At 46.1% G+C, this 12,100-nt stretch overlaps 1 protein-coding gene across 1 annotated transcript in view; it reads left to right on the top strand.

Annotated features, from left to right (window-relative positions):
• The window catches only part of mcama (melanoma cell adhesion molecule a), a 41,526-nt gene that overhangs the window by 13,531 nt on the left and 15,895 nt on the right, over positions 1–12,100 (top strand). The window lies entirely within an intron of this gene.

The raw sequence follows: 12,100 nt of genomic DNA, 5'->3' as shown, positions 1-12,100 counted from the left end.
ACACTCGCCTTGATTGTGTTTCTTAAGCTCCTTCACTGTGTGCAGTTTGTCAACTCGCTACTGAAAAAGACAAGTAAATGAAACTAGTTTATCGGAAACCGTGTCCAAGAATACGCAAACATGGGCGGCGAGCAGCAGAACCCGATGAAGCGGTCTGTGACTCTGCAAAGCCCCCCCGCAGGGCCGGAGAAGTCATGACGCCATGGGCTTCCTCCACCTCCAGCTAGCTTGGCATCTGCTGCCCAGCAGAGACCAGGAACTCTGGTATCGACAGGCCTGAAAAACGCTCCTCAGCTTGTTAAAGGGGATGCATCACAGAGGAAAACCACCTCATGCATATAATACTGTACGATGGCCGCAGATCATTCATTCAGACTGCGATCTTGTCAGGATCCTGGAACCAATCGTGATCGTCATTTCTTTATATTTGGCCTCCTGCTGGGGCTGCCATTTAGATCAGTGATTCTTAACGACTGTGCTGCTGCCACGCAGCGCTTGTTACCCAGTGGCAAAGATATTATGACAACAGCATACATCTCCTACCTCGCCTCCCCACCCTCGTCTGCTGGATGATGAATGGCACGTTTTGATAGGTTTCCATCACTGATACAGACGGAGATCAGCTGTCAGATAAAAGAACAAAGCGAGGCGTCGGTTTACAACATGTCACCTCCAACTTTGATCCGACAGATCAGGTGCAACCAGACATCCTCAGGACCTTTGTAATCAAAGTTAAGGCAGACAATCCTTGATATATATATATGTTTTAAATCCTGTGAAAAGAGCTCCTCAGTCTCCCTCTTGTTCCTGCTGAGCGTTTAAATCATAGGAGACGTAGTTTTTAGTAAACATGACCCAAACAGGAGGAGGCTGTTTAAACACACATTTGGTTCTCTAGTGAATATTTTCAGCATTAGGAAAGTGTCATTTTGTGCTGTTGGCTCAAACCACAGGGCCCACGTTGGTCTTAATGACAGGACGTTCATTCGGCGTGGCTCACTGCTGTATTCTGAGTTATTACAGTCGAGGTCTGTGAGACAGGAATGAGCTTCATCAGGCTTCTGATACTCAGACAGTGACTGTTGGTATGAGCTTGTTTCTTTCTTGTAAATGTGGTCTCATGTGATGCTGAACTTCAGTAAAGTTCAGGGACAGTCAAAGCTCTAAAAATCCCGTCTCCTGCACTCCCTAATGTCCACGCCGGACTGCTCGTCAGAAACTGAAGCCTCCGAGCCCAAGCTGAGAGGACCCTGGTGTCATTATTTGGGTTTTCTCAGCCCCTCCTGAGCCACAGCACACGTTATAAAAGTATTTCCACAGGCTGAGTGGTTCTCCCCACAGCGAGAAAACCGATCGTCGCGTATGAAACCAGAGCTGAGCCTCTTTTGAAGGAGGCCGTCATGCTGTCGAAGGTGCTGACGTGATGGATGTCGCTTCACCTCACAAAAATCTGAGGTGACGGAAAAATGAGCTGATGCTTTGAAACTTGTATTAAATTTAAATTTGACCGACCTTATGACTTCAACTCAAACTTTACTGAATTCAACTTTATTCAGCTCTGATTCAGCACTTTAGTTTGGAGTTTGATCGCCTCCATGTTCTTGTATTCACCCCCTTGTGTTTTCCTATGCGGCTGTGGACTCAATCTGCCATAAGCGTTTGCTGTAAGCATTTGATCACCTTATCATCTAAATGTTAGCTGATCGCCGCAGTACGTGTCTAACTGATTCTCTGGTGCTTCACCGACTGAAGTCTTGTGGTGGAAATCGAGCTAACAAGATGTTGTCTGGTTGTTTTGGGGCGAAGCAGCAACATCTCGTGCTCAGAAAAACTGCCTTAGGTGAATCTAATTTAATTTATCTTGCTTTGGGAGACCGCACATAAAATAAATGACAAAATAACGCTATAAATATTTATAATGTATCATGAACATGTCTGATTTAGACATATTTTATATTTTTACCACTCTGCTTTACTGGTTATCTGATAACTAATAATAATCAGTATCATCTGGCCAACCTGTATTAAATGCTGTCTTTAACTGCTAAGAAAGGCGGCTGCTGGATGTCAACATAACTTTAAGGCTGTGATGGGGTTCTAAGGTAAAAAACACAATGTTGGTCCTGTTCTATCTTTGCCATATTTGTGTTATTTTCAGTGCATCGTCTGTCTTGGCTCCCGTTCAGCAGGACATCAGGCTCTGCTTGGCACTAAATGAACTGGCAGTACTTCATTCACTGACACTGGCACCGAACTCAAAAATGTGTGTGTGTGTGTGTGTGTGTGTGGGAGGGGGGGGTATCCATCACTTCTCTTCACTGCACACACACCAAAACCTTCTCATATTTGTAAAATTCACACAAAGCAGAAGGACTTGACACGCTGTGGGCTGCGAGTGTTACATCAGGGCGACTGCTTGGGAAAGGGTCCTGATTGAATTAAAGTTTTATTCAATTAGGACAAAAAGGCTCACACACACAATGAGCTGTTCATTGCAGAGAAAACAGTGCTGTGACTCGGACCAGGTCGGGTCAGAGCACGAGGAGCAGACATCAAAAGCCTTTAACATAATCACAGATGATAACAGTCCGTGTGTGCCGTCTTGCGGCTCTAAGCTGTGGTCGTCTCTGCCGTGTGATGACGGTGAGGAGATGCCGGCTAATTCTCCCGCTCGTCTTAGCTCGCAGATCAAGGCCTCTGGTCTGGATCTTTGAACTTGACATTTCAAAAGGGAGAGGATAAAGAGATGCTTAAATATCTCTCTCCCCCCCCATCTCACACACACACACACACACACACACACACACTCCCTCAGCCCTGATATTGGACGTTGTTAAAAGATCAACCGCCTAATCAAAGAGGAGCCTTCGGAGTGCAGGATTTTCCCAGTGTGCCTGTCTGTGGAAGTTAATTTATGTTTCAGCATAAATTTTGTTTTTCTGACTTTTGTCTCGTGAGTGCGTGTGTGCTTGATCTTCATCAGGCTGCTGTCTTCGCCACACTGTGTAGCGTAGTGTTGTTCAAAGTGCTCTACCAGGGACATCCTGCTTGTGCCTCTGAGCTGCGAGCCGGGTTCCCCCCTCCGTGATGGTCACGGTGCGTTTCACATCTTTGTAGTGTTTGATCGTTCCCCTCAGTGGTGGTTTTGTCTCAGCGAGTTTGTTCTGTAGACCCATGAACGCTGCAGCATCCACAGAAACAAGTCAGCATACAGTGAACACTAAAGGCCTTTTTATGGAGGGAAACCTGCTGCCTCTGCAGGAAACGAGCTTGTCGAGAATGACAACAGTGAATTAAAATAATGATGAGCCAAAAGATGCTAAAACTGTCCGTAGATCAGAGGAGAGCTGCAGTGTGATTCACTTCTGTGGGTTAATCACTACGATTGACCCCTTTTACACGACGCGTAGTCACCCGCTCCTCTGTTAATGAAAAAATATTGATTAGCTCAACTCTAAGACCCAAGTTCTGACAACCAGAATTTCCATTGAACTCTTGTTGAACTCTGAGAACCGTTCGTGGATCTCAGAATCAAACATTGTGGTGCTTTTATGTCGCCGTGTCCTGAAGTCTGTGTTTGGATGCGTGGATTTCGGTTTCCTTTTGGCAGCTTCTAGGCGCGATGGTGTGAAGGATGAACTGAAAAAAGTACAGGAATGCCTTGCTTTTTGACGGTACTTGAACGTGGCACGAGGTGGGAGAAGGTTAGAGGAAGTGCAAGATTTTTTTTTATAGATGCACAGGTGTGTGTGTGTGTGTGTGTGTGTGTGTGTGGGAAGGAAATCAACAGTCAATTCATTGTGTGTGGTCTCGTGATAATACTCCTCTGAGTTACTCCCCCCGTCATTCCTCCACCTCCTCCCACACAGAAGTGCGCACACACACACACACACACACACACACACACACACGCCCCGTTTTCCCTCCTTCCTGTCTTCTCACTGCTCCTTCTTCCCACAAATCACTTGACAAATGGGCTGCCCACAGGTGTTGGTGGAGCCCCCCTGCCCCCCAGCTGCTCCTGTCCTCCACATCATGGGAACGGGGGCCACTTTACTATTGTTCCCAGCTGCTTGTGTCAACGTGAACCCCCACCTCCTCCGTCCCCCCTAAGCCCAGCAGGACACAGTGCCACCCGACGACTGGGAATCCAGTCATAACCACAGCCCCGACTCAAGGTCTTGGCACGCTGCGGCCGGGTGAATAAAACAGACGCTGGATATTGTCGGTTGTCCCCTGAGAACTGGAGTCTCCCAGTCTAGAGATCAAGATAAAGTAGGCGTTGAGCTGCTCGCTGCTCTCATATCAAACAATGCAACTGGTTATGAGTTGTGCACATAGACGCATCATTGTGTTTGACATTGTGTCCGACCGGCTGCAGGCATGTGACTCCCGTTAGAGTAAAGTTACTGTCCGCAGGCGAGCACTGTGTTTGGATGTGAAATACGGGACAAGTTTGTTGTGAAAATACACAAGTTTTAGATGTGTGAGACGTGTCGGTGAGGCTGCGGTGAGGGAGAATGCGTTTTGAACCTTTGACATGCACGGACTGTGTTTACATGCACACAACAACCTGAGGTTACCGAGGGAATGTGACAAACGTGTTTGTACGCACTGACAATGTTGTTCCTACTCAATCAGTAAGTAACAGTAAGAGCACAATTGGAAGAATTAGTTGATCAATTAATGCGCAGTTGATCGAGTCCAGCTTTCGGAGATGTTCTGATACTGTTTTCTCCATCTCAGTATCGATTCTGATGCCTGAGTTTTGCGAATCGGCCAAAGCCGCGTGACGATGAAAGTATTCTCAGGTAAGTAGCAGGGTCCCGCTTCCCATAAATAAATTACGTGGTATCAGATTGGTGCACAAACTCGCAGCCTTTCCAGCAGTGTCTGAGGCCTCTCCGACACGTACAACAATAGAACGGCAATGCAACATGTCGGTCAGTTGAATCTGAGCACCGTATTTCTGTGGTTCACCTGGTGATCGTGGGGATGGAGGACAAAGTCTTGACGAGCTGAAGCCCACATGTGCTTTGTTTGCTCCCCGTCCTCGCCCTCCTCCACGGGCTTCCCCTCCCCCCCATCCCGCCACTATGTGGGCTGCACTCTACCAAACCCGCAACCAGGAGAATGTCTACAAAGCTCAGCAAACAAATGATTTACTGATTAACCAGACAAAACACTGGCATCAGAAAGGCTTATCTGATCTCCCGGTCTTTTCTTCCCTTCTTTTGTTTCCTGTGAATCTGCCTTCACGCTGGAGTGTGCAGCGACTGTCGAGTGATTTCGGTTGATAAGATTGCGGTACGGGAATGCGTCCACATGCGTATCCAGAGCTTCCTGTCAGCGCTTCTGATCTTCCTCCCCTTTCTGAACAGCTGCGTGCACTTCTGCTCAAACATCGATTCTCATTCAAGTGTGGAAAGTAAAGCGAGAGGGAAAACACTGAAAGGCTTGGAAGTACAACGTGGTGTTTTTAGACACGTCTTTGAAGAGTGGAACTGTAGTGTGATGATGAATTTGTTCACATGTACTCAAGTAATCAAATTACTGTTGGCTTCCTGATTATGTAAACATTAAGTCAGGACGGGAAATCAGTTTTTGACTAATAAATTGTTTATGTTTCAGCCAAAAATGCCAAATATTTACTGGCTTTAGCTTTTCAGATGTGTGCGTTTGCCGCCGTTCTCTGCATTGTTTAACACTGTCTGTCAGACAAAAGAGCATTTGGTAAGATATCACACAGGGTGATGAGATCTGTCTGTTAATTTCTCACTTGTAGACCAAACCATGAAGTCATTTAATGAGTAAATAACTGCTAGTTTAGTTAGTTTAGATGGACGACCAACAAAAGGACGGCTGATGGTAAAGGTTTACTCTGTCTGCTGTACCATCACGGTCAGATCCTGTGGCAAATGAATGGGGAAAAAACATCCAAAAATCCCTTTGCCTTGGTTCTCCGGGCCTCTGAACTCGACTGGTGGGATGAACGCCGCCCTTCTACCTGAGTTGGTCAGGTCCAGCTGTATCTGATCCAGGTTCCTGTCACAGTCTTCTCCTCTGAAAGCCTGCGGTCTCTCATCGCAGTGGGGATCTAAGCAGCAGCAGACAACAGGAATGTGGAGACAACAGTGTGCGACCTGACTGGAACTCGTTTTCACACCCGACCAGTCGCTGTGGAAAGCAGATGTGGTCTGCAATCGAAATTTAGATTATTGGTTAATACTGTTTTTGAGTCATTTAGAGTGTGTGTGTGTGTGTGTTTGTGTGTTTTGGTGGGGGTGGTGGTGGTAGGACTGGCCTGGGCACAGGGAGTAGCCTCTCCTCCTCATTAACACAGCAGTGCACCTGTGATCACTCTGATATTCTCTTTGAGAGCATTAAGGTTCTCAGCGGGGGATCTGGAGCGGAGCGGGGGGCAGGGTGGGGTTTCGCCATTTTGATCCCGTTGAATTAGGTGTGGCGTGCTCGCCCGGCAGCTCGCCTCTTGTCTGCTAGATGGGATGAAAGCAGAGGCAGTACACAAGTGGGCCTTTGTTGTAGGGCAGCCGCAGCTTGAATACGAACACTGTGAGGTGCGAACAGATGCAGATGCCCACAGAACAGCTCAACAACGTTCAAACAAATAAAAATGCACACAGAGAGCAACACGTTCACAGACACAGAAGTGATTTCTGCAGGCTTACAATCGCCAATAAGGCTAATTGTGTAAGATGTTTATGTTCAAACCCAGCCGACTGTGCAACGCGAGGCCTCGTCAGCAAACATCTCACTGAGTAGATTCAGCGTGTTTGTCTAAATTATAATTATGTGGTTGGGTATGAACACTGGAGTCCATCCTGCTGTTTTTGCTTGCTTTCTGCTGCTGTGTAAGTGTATGGCATCTGTGTGATTTTTTAAACCCGATTTCTCTATTTTTATGATCAGTTACGGTTAGGAGGACAGGAAGACTTTTGCGAGTAGCTTTGCGTGCGTGAAGTATACTATTCAAGATGGCAAATAAGAGAAGCTAAGGACCAATTGTCTCAAGGTACAGAGGCTGAACGTTGATTGGTCAGACGTGATGACATCAGAATTGTGAAGGTAGCTGATGGAGAAGAGAATGAACAGGAATAGAAGTAATTCAGCCAAAAGGTTGTTCTTATTAAAGTTTGTCCAAAATGTCTTCACATTGTGCTGGAAAACAATATTCAGATGTTTTTCAGTGCTGCTTTCTTGAAATTAGCACCTTAAATGCCAGACACATTTAACTTCATCAGGAAGACGGATGAAAGGAGGCGTCAGTGAGCGATTGTGTTGAGAAGCTGATGGAACAGCAGCTAAAGCAGATGTGACATCCGGAGCTCGGCTGTCTACAAATGGTTTTCATGTATCATCACAGTTATCGTTTCTCACCCGAGTTTCGCACGTCTGCAGCACTTTCCCCAGTCAGGATCGGAATTACTCCGACTTGACGAATCCTCTTTCTATCAGCGCACTGTCCTTAAAGCGTTTTCATTTTTCTCTGTGGTGGTTTGATTCTCATATTAAAAACAGCACTGACCCCAAGCATATTTTGTTTCAGTATCTAAACTGTCAACGGCCCAATAAAGGCAAACGTGCCAAAAGATATTACAGAATATGTCTGATGCTCTTATGGCAGCGGCTTTTTTTATTCAAAGTTTGCAGAGCTCTTGGTTTGTGGAGATTGAAATGGAAGCGATTATCTCAGTCCAGCCCTTTCTGCTGGATGGCGGAGGGAAAGCTGATTTAGTTGGCAGCTTTCAAGGATATGCAGCACTGAGATGATGACCACAGGGGCTGGGATAAGAAGGCCTTTGTTGGAGTACAGCAGCAAGTCAATGTGCTGTCGTCAGAGGTTTGATTGGAGAAAAGGTCTCCTATTTATAGTGTTAGAATAACAGCTGAGGCCTCATACCTGGCCCCTCTTACCTTAATGTCTCGTCTTTCACACAATTTAATATAACACAAGAAGGATCTTCCTTGAAATGTCATTTTGTCTGCCGTCAGTGATGTGGGATCGCTTGACATGTTGCATTAATAAAGGGAAAGGGTTGCAAAGCTTCATATATTTGGTTGTTTCTTGTAAGGACATGCTCCATGCTTGTGGTTTGTATTTTGTCCAAACATGCCAATCCATTTAGGGGAAGGAAATCTAATCTTGAAATGATATTTATGTTGGAAATGGAAACCAAACAGAATTACAGTCAGTGTTTCCCAAACTGCAGCCTTGTGGTCAGCGGTATTTCTGGATTGTGGAACTGCTGTTGTTCACGCTCCAACATCAACTTCAGTTATGGCGTTACTGTATTCAGGTAGCATTAATGTACTTGCGTTCTGGTAGTCGATCATGATGGATCAGACTGGATTCGAAATGGATGTTGCATTTCCATGTTTTTAATTCTGGGGTCGAGTTTCTAGGAATGAGGTGTGAGCCATGAGTTCTTAGCAAAGTTAGTTACCCGATTCTTATTATCCAGATTTGTTTTGCTCTGCTGATAGCTAAAGGCGCCTCCCCCTTGTTGTAGATGGAGTGTTTAGCCTGTTGACCTTTAATTAGCCATCCTGTGGCTGTGGAGCAACCTGCATGCCGGAGCTCAGCAGCTCTGGAGGGGGTCCATTGATGGGTAGTGGATGCAGAGGAACAAGCCACACTCACTGCTGAACATCAGATAAGCATAAATAAAACATTCATGTTACGCCTTTAATGAAGTCTCACCCATCGGGTGTGATGATGAAAAATTTATGTAGCTGCTGAGGAAGATGCTAACCAGCGGGAATGATTAGCAATTCTTTAAAAGCCAGTGTTGGCGGGCTGCTGTTGGTGATGATGTAGAGAAACCCATAAAACGAGTTGAGAAACATTCCCAGAGTGATAAGATGTGTGTGTGATGTGCAGGTATGCAGGCGGATTTCTGAGAGCTAAATGTCTGGACAGTCTTCATATATTTCCTAAAACTGAGCATAAATCAGTTAAACTGCACTTTGTTTGCACAGTTAATGCAAAATGTTCCTTTTGGATGACTTGCTAAAAAAACAGTCAAGCACAGAAAGAAAAGCTGAAGTTTGTCTCAGCAAATTAGTCAGTCAGACATTTTGTCTGTCTTTTTTTGTGTGCAAAAAGTTGTAATGTTTTTAGAGACACCATGAAACGTCCTGTGCTGTGTAGGAAGCTAACGTCCACATTCTTCATCCTGCCAACACACTGATTGCTCAGTTGTTTTTTGAGCTCATACAAACCCCAGACTTATCTGAATCATCTGGAACGCCAAAATGCCATAATGATCCTGCCAGATGAGCACCAGTGTTGTAGCCTTCATCTTCTTCTCAACCAGGAAACTACAATACATGTGCAAGTGCAAAATAAATTGGCTCTGGCTTTGTGGAAAGTTTTCACATCGTGTCCATACGTTTCCAACAGTCTCAACCTGAGTGAGTCCGCCTCGGCTCTGATATGCTCTGCTGCGTGAAAGGGGGGCGGATCACTGATGCATAAAGAGGTGCCTTTGAGGAGATTTGAAGCACTTCCTTATCTCTCTATGTGAAAGAATTAAGCTTGGACCCTTGACTGCCGCTGACTGTCACCCAGGGAACAGGCTGCTGGGAGATTTGTGCCAGATGCTGCGTCTGAGAGTGCAGCCGCTTCAGCGGGACGAGGGGCTCGCATCTCCACTGTAGGACTGTGTGTGCGTGTGTGTGTGTGTGTGTGTGTGTGTGAGTGTGTGTGTGTGTGTGTGTGTCAGTACTCTTTGATGTTAGGCAGTGCACAGTGTCCCCCAGGTGTTCGACACCACACCGGGCTTTGCGTACTGAGAAATTCTCCTCCCTGTCATCCACACTTACATGCTAGCTTTTTACACCCTCCAGTCTCTGAGGGGCCCACAGTGTCCACACATAACTCTTATTCAGGGAGTCTCCGGGTCCTGAAGAAGTCCAGAAACGATGATCTGCTCTTGCATTTCCTCACAACTTCAAAAATTCAGATCTTCCTTCCCAAAATGTAAGGAATGATTCAATGAATTATTTTGTCCAGTGGCCCTGAGGGTTTATAGATCATTTATTACAGGACATTTTTATGTTCTCAGAAGCAGTCAGTCTCATTTCATGGCTCACCAGGCATGTGAGGGATTAGGGTGAGTAAATGAGGCTGGTTTGTCGTGTCAGAGGTGATTTGGCCTCTTATCAGTGGTGGAACTGCAGATCTACTGGAGGCCTAAGCTGACAGCCTTAATCAAATGGGAAAGCCAATAATGGTGACCACTTTAGTTAGCGTCTGAGGGTATTGTCTGTGTGTTAGACGTGTAATGAGTGACTGTATGCAGAAGCTGTCCTGGCTGTCCCCTCATTATGTCTGCTATTGTTTCATTTGTGTTGTGAGAGCATTGTGTGGGTCGGTCTCTTTTAGCCTTCAATGGGAGACAAATAGAGAATAGAAGGAAAACTAATTTGTTCTCTGTCCACTCTGACAGACTCCACCTTCACTGTAAGTGTTTATTTCATCACCAAATTCATTTTAAGACTTAAGGGTAATGACGTTTCCAAGTGGCACCAGGTGAGATCTGTCCTGCAGTCTGCTGAATCACATGACCGTTCATACCGAGGAGGACGTGACTGCATGTGCCACATTTCATTCAGTTGTAGTGGACGTCAGGACTTTCCACTCAATCAATTATATCATGGATGATGTCGCAACACAGTGGAGAAGTTCATCGGCCAGTGAAATGTAATTGTGTTTGTTGTTGAAACCCCCCCCCATCCCGTGTCTCCGACCGGCAGGTCGTTCGGGGACTTGTTGTCCAGCCACAGGCCTGATCCTGTCAACACATCCAAATATTCTGGAGCCGTGTGTGTGCTGTTTTCTTCTGAATGAATTAGCTCTGTATCACCCAGACACAGACAGCAGACAGCCACAAATATATGCACACACACACACACACACACACACACAGGCAGCAGTTGTGGTTTTCAGGGTCCGCGGATCATGGCTCATGTGTGTATGTGCTTTAGTTCGCGCGGCATAAAGTCACAACAGGAACAGATAAGACCAGTCCCAGGTTGGCTTTGGAAGTCAAATCCCCAGCAACCCCCCACTGCTAATCGGATTAGCTGAGAAGTTAGCAGCACGGCTCCAGCGAGACACAACATTTTTTACACTGACTTCTGTGACTTATTTTGCTCTTCAGCCTCCATAATCTGCTTCTCGTCTCGAAGCCGCCTCACATCATCTTTGTCACAGTAAACAACAAGTTCAGTACGTGATGAACTGTTTCTAACCTTTGGTTTAGGGATGGAAAAGCATCTTTTGGCTGACTGGTGGGTGGAGTGTGTGTATGCCTGCGTGTGTGTGTGTGTGTGTGTGTCGGGGGGGGTCCTGGTCTGCCCAGGTGGGGGAACAATGGCGGGCCCGTTGTCTTGAAAGAAATGGTTGGCTGCCTGTACTCCCAGGCGGAGGAGGGAGGGGCAGAAAGAAAAACATGAATTGTGAAAATGATTGGTGCTGAGGCGAGGTGGAGACAGGGGGGTGGTGCTGGTGGTGGTGGGGGAGCAGCCGGCTGAATGGGGGCAGCAGGGTGGCAACTGGACCCTTAAAGCTCTTTTCATGCTTGGTCTGTTTCAGCCAACGCTGAAGACGCAGACGAGGACCCTGAGGTCTGGCTCTTGCTAATTGTTTGTCCTTTTATTCCTGAAAATCATTAACAGCCTGGGATGTTCCTCGTTTGCTTCTTCTGTCCCTTTTTCGCAGTGCACCTCACATGTGAGCAACAATATCATCAGTAACAACAGCAGAGTTGGAACAAAAGTGCTGCGAGTGGTTCTGGCTCAAGGCAATAAACTTACCTTCACATGTTTCTTATAATGATATTCTGTGTGTTTTGTGTTCTGTAGTGTTCAGTAAGTACGTTGATTTATGTATTGTGTAAGATGTAAGGTGGCCGTGACTCCTGACTGACAGTGAGAATTAATTGTAACTGATCCAGAGTTAGCACAAAGTACTGAGACAGTATTTGCATTTACTGCTGGTTTATACTTCTACACTGCTGGAAATATTGTGCTTTTTACTCTGCTAAGTTTGTGTCACACCTGGAATACCAAAATC

Source organism: Scatophagus argus, chromosome 14 (genome assembly GCF_020382885.2).
Source record: "Scatophagus argus isolate fScaArg1 chromosome 14, fScaArg1.pri, whole genome shotgun sequence".
Classification (NCBI taxonomy): domain Eukaryota; kingdom Metazoa; phylum Chordata; class Actinopteri; family Scatophagidae; genus Scatophagus; species Scatophagus argus.
This window is presented reverse-complemented; position numbering and strand designations above follow the sequence as displayed.